The sequence below is a fragment of the Aegilops tauschii genome, unplaced genomic scaffold (genome assembly GCF_002575655.3).
Source record: "Aegilops tauschii subsp. strangulata cultivar AL8/78 unplaced genomic scaffold, Aet v6.0 Super-Scaffold_295, whole genome shotgun sequence".
NCBI lineage: Eukaryota > Viridiplantae > Streptophyta > Magnoliopsida > Poales > Poaceae > Aegilops > Aegilops tauschii.
In genome coordinates, this window is record NW_027332467.1 from 249644 (window position 1) to 255364 (window position 5721).

The following is a 5721-nucleotide window of genomic DNA, read 5'->3' on the forward strand; positions in this document are numbered from 1 at the left end:
AAAATCCCCTGATGTTTCTAATAATCAACCACAGTCCAGTTTTAAGTTAGATTTTGCTTTTTCAGAAGAAAAAGAAAACATGATGTTTCTGATAATCAAGCCACAGTCCAGTTTTATGTCAGATTTTTGTATTTTTAGAAAACCTCTAATGTTTTCTATAATCAATCGATAGGCAGTTTTAAGTTAGATTTTCGCTTTTGTAGGAAACCCCATGATATGTGGGTTAATCAACCCACAATACAAATCAAATACTTTTTAAAACTATTAATAGCTTTTAAACCCTAACTCCAAATTTAACATGTTATATATGAAATTAGATTTGAAAAATGTCTACAATCTGAATATGATATTATTTTACCTGTTAACCATTTTCAGAATACTATTTAGGGTGCAACCTTAATTAATAGTGCATGATCCATCTTTCCTTCATACCAGTGCCGACCGGATTGCAAATGAACACCTTAGCAAAATCAAGATTGGAGACGTAAGAAACCATCTATTATTATCATGCATGCATGCCTTGCCAAAACTTCACAGGAAAAAAGTAGATTTCTCATGCTAGGCCAAGAGAGAGATGCCTTTGGATTGACAATATTCAAACGCGTTGTGATTGTGTGCGCACTGAGACCACCATTAGCGAATGTGGAAATGAGGATAAGCGGCGACACGGATAGGATGACGTGTGTGTTAAAATAAAGGACGTAACCTATTGGGTTCCTGAGTCATGGTTATTCGGTTACAGGAGTGTGGTATTTTTTCTCCCGTTGCAACCCACGAGTTCTTTTGTAAACCAAAGATGTTGGCAAGACAATATACATAGAAAATCATTGTTCAGGAGAAGAAAATGTTGGAGAGGCCATGTATAACGCTCAAGGTAAGGCCAACTGTTGGGGAACGCAGTAATTTAAAAAAAAAATCCTACACACACGCAAGATCCATCTAGGTGATGCATAGCAACGAGAGGGGAGAGTGTTGTCTACGTACCCTCGTAGACCGAAAGCGGAAGCGTTATGACAACACGGTTGATGTAGTCGTACGTCTTCACAATCCGACCGATCCTAGTACCGAAAGTACGACACCTTCGCGATCTGCACACATACAGCTCGATGACGTCCCTCGAACTCTTGATCCAGCAAAGTGTCGAGGGAGAGTTCCGTCAACATGACGGCGTGGTGATGAGGCTTCGCCTAAGCACTACGTGAATATGACCGGAGCCGTAAACTGTGGAGGGAGACGCCGCACACGGCTAACAATGTTTGTTCTTGTGTTCTAGGCGCCCCCTCTCCACGTATATATAGGTGGGAGGGGGAGGGGAGCAGCAAGGGCGTGCCCAAGTAGGAGGAATCCTACTTGGGGGCCTTGCCAATTCAGCCTCCCCCCCTTCCAAAAGAGTTGGAGGGGGAAGGAAAGAGAGAGGGGAGAGAAGGGAAGGGGAGGCCGAATCCTCCTCTTTCCTTTCTCTCTTCCCCTCCTTCCTTCTCCTCCTATTTGGCATATATGGGGCGCACCAGCCCACTAGGGGCTGGTCTGTCCCGCCATTGGCCCAATAAGGCCCATATCTTTGCCGGGGGGTGCCCGGAACCCCTTCCGGTGACCCGATACGTACCCGGTACCCCCAGAGCACATCCGGTGTCCGAATACTATCGTCCTATATATGAATCTTTACCTCTTGACCATTTCGAGACTCGTCGTCATGTTAGTGATCTTATCCAGGACTCCTCGTCATGTCAGTGATCTCATCACGGTCAAATATGGAGAATCTCAAGTCAACTACTCGAGTCACCTTGAGACTCGGAGGGCTACAGTAATATGACTCAACAAATGTTGCCGGTTTCCAGTGAAGTCAAGAATCCCAGGACGTTGGAGGGAAAGATAACCCGGTCCCAGAGGCTACTACCATATGGATGAAAATTTAAAGGCCGTCAGAAAATTTCCGGTTCAAAATGAAGAATGCCGGTTTGCAGTCCGGTTCAAGGGAAATCTGTTCTCCCAAAAAGCTTTGAAGCTCTCAATATCTGGTTCAAAATCCCGGTTCAAGAAGATTTTATCTCTTGCAAAAGGTTAAAAGTTGCCGAAGAGGACCTGCTGCCATGGTGCACGGTTCAAACATGGGTAACATGCCTTATTGGCTTATTATATTATTGATCACTTGGGGCCTTGGTCGTATCCGAACCATAGCTACACCTCTTGATCGGCGCAATGCCACAGCATCACTTGGGGGCTTGGCCGTATCCGAACCATAGCTACCCCTCTTGATCGGCGTAATGCCACATCATCACTTGGGGGCTTGGTCGTATCCGAACCATAGCTACACCTCTTGATCGGCGTAATGCCACAACATCACTTGGGGGCTTGGTTGTATCCAAACCATAGCGCCACCTCTTGATCGGCGTAATGCCACAGCATCACTTGGGGGCTTGGTCGAACCCGAACCATAGCTACACCTCTTGATCGGCGCAATGCCACAGCATCACTTGGGGACTTGGTCGAACCCGAACCATAGTCACACCTCTTGATCAGCTCAAAGCCACGTCAAACCGGGGCCAAAGAGAGTGTTGTAAAACAACAGCTCAAACATAGGCACCCACTGAGCACAGCTCGCAATGTTGCTTGGGATTTCTTTGCTGTTGAATTTAGGGCCTGGCAGCCCGTAAAAAGCCTCGACTACAACGGTTTTTACTTACCTTTTGCTGAGTTTTCTTTGTTTTCATAAGATTTGTAACATTTTCAAACCGGCGTTTATCAACCCGGTTAGGATGTCAACTACAAGTTGTCAGTACATGATCAAGTTATAATCCGGAGACTATCAGCCCGGTCTGGTTTTGACTAAAAGTCACCAGTATGAAATAAACCGGTGTTTATCACAGCCCCGAACGGTTTTCTCATAAAACCGGCACAATATGGAAGGAATTATCAGTACTCAAGATTTGGGTTATCACCCTTACTATAAAAAGTTGGTAAACCAACGATGTGATTCAATGTCACAGGTATGATATATTTCATATTTGATTATTCTTAAGTGCAGCCTTGGTTATCAACCCGGGTTATATGTTGGGCATTATGACCCGTCCGGCGGTAAACCGCTAGGACACTTTAAACTTGTTGTATGCAGAAACAGGTTAAATAAAGCATGATTATAAATCACCGGTGTTTTTTAAACCGGCCTGGCTTTAAGACGATAAGTCGCCAGTATATGATGAGAAATTATCCGGTGTTTGTTAACCCGACCTGGCTTTGGACTATAAGTTGGCAGTATATATTTGGATTGCGCCATTGGAATCATGTGCTTATAAATCATTGAGTTATATTATTCAAATAGCCAAACTTGGCTGAATTTTCATTACGATATTGAATGAATAAGGTTTTCATACCGGATTATATTATCTTGAATAGCCGACATGGCTGGATTTTTATTATGGTTATTAATAACCGGTATTATTGAGGTTTTCAAAGTCGCTTTAGCGCAATGGCTATTATTTTATCAAAGGATATGATTTATTCTACAATGGAAGGAATAGTCCCTAGTCGCTGCAGGCTTACGACCTGGCACCTGGGGGCTACATTATTCAAATTGAGATTACATGCAAGTCTCATGTCGCTGCAAGCATGCACCATGACACTTGGGGGCTAATGCAAAGTCATTTTTATTGGCTTTATTGAAGACCCGACTCATCACATCATAATGAGCCGGCCCTTGGGGGCTACCAATTGCTCCTGTCAACTATTCAAGGTACACAAGTCTTAAAACCATTATATTCAAAGGTCCATTGCTCAGTTGGTAAAGCACGAAGCTCTTAACCTTGTGGACGTGGGTTCAAGCCCCGTGATGGGGGTTACATCATATGATGTTCTTTTCAAAGAAGTATATATAAAGTCCCAGCTCAATATTATCTTACTGACTCGGCCCTTGGGAGCTACTAGTTGCTGTTCAAATCTACATGATTATATTTACAAAGTCCCTGCTCATTATTGCATAATGACCCGGCCCTTGGGGGCTACACTGATTGAAGTTTTTATAAGCAATTACAAGTCCCAGGTTTCTACAAGCATGACAACCCGGTACTTGGGGGCTACATATATGGAGTATTCAGTTGTGACTAGTAACTGGGATGAACAACATGGATTTCTTCGATAGTGGCAGTATTTATATTGAAGCAAGTCTTAATCCATCACTTTGTTCTGCTCAAGACTTGGGGGCTACAGGTATTGTATTATTATCGGAGAAATATTTTCAAATTATCTGTTTTGAGCAAACCAGATTGACCCGGCGTCACCAATCATTATGACCCTGTGTCTGCAACCCGGCATCATCAATAATCATGAACCGGCGTTGGCAACAATCATGAACCGGCGTTGGCAACAATCATGACCCGGAATTATCAGTTTTTATAACCCGGCAATGCTGGTAATCATAAACCGGCAAGTTCTACATTTTCAAACCGGCGGATATCAGTTGAATATTTGAACACCAATATTTTTGTCAAGTCAGCACACTGAAGGCAGAGTCAAATGGATTCCTTGTTTACAATAATTTTTCTACAAGCAAATTGTTTATGAAGCTGATCTAATGACCCGGATTTTCTAGAAGGAGGAAATGACAAGGACTTAAGGATGATCAGATGCCGGTTTACAAGAATTCTTAACCCGGAGCATAATCTGTCAAGTTTGTTCTTGTGTTTATTTTACAGGATCAGTTTAACATGGATAAATCCAAATTAAACTAGGGGCTAATGTCGGGGATATACCCCGCGGTGTAAGCCGGCTGGAAGTATAACCCGGCCGGACTTGGCGGTTTACTTGAGACCCGACTGACACTTGGCGATTCACTGGCGACCCGCCCTGACCTGGCGGTTTACAAGCAACCCGCCTGGTCATTATGACTTACTGGTGACCCGGAGGGCGGGTCTGACGGATGACAAGGCCCAAGGCCTAGAAGGCCGGTTTATGTTAATGGTGGGCCGGTTTAAGAGGAAAGGCGTGAAGAATATTTCCCTTACAGGGAGTCAAGACCCGGACTTGTATCCGGTTTGTATTAGAAGGTAGACTAGTCTTAATTCTCATAGGACTCCACATGTAGCCCACCCCTTCAACTTATATAAGGAGGGGCAGGGCTCCCCAAAGAGGGACAAGCAAGAAGACACAATCTCTAGGGCTAGACACAAAGAGCCAGTTTACCGGCGACTCTCTCGTGATCATAATGAGACCTAGCCTCAAACAGCATGTAGGGTTGTTACCGGATGATGTTTCCAGGGGCCCGAAGCTGTCTAAATCCTTGTCTTGTGTTGCGTCTCTCGATTCCGCTCAACCCCTATCAAGCTACCACATAGATGCGTTGGCCTCGCGACTAGGTCCTGACACTAAGGACATCTGCCGTGACAAAACCACGACAGTCACCAAATCACATAACTCATATAATACAAATCGTCATCGAACGTTAAGCGTGCGGACCCTACGGGTTCGAGAACTATGTAGACATGACCGAGACACGTCTCCGGTCAATAACCAATAGCGGAACCTGGATGCTCATATTGGCTCCTACATATTCTATGAAGATCTTTATCGGTCAAACCGCATAACAACATACGTTGTTCCATTTGTCATCGGTATGTTACTTGCCCGAGATTCGATCGTCGGTATCATCATACCTAGTTCAATCTCGTTACCGGCAAGTATCTTTACTCGTTCCATAATGCATCATCCCGTGACTAACTCATTAGTCAC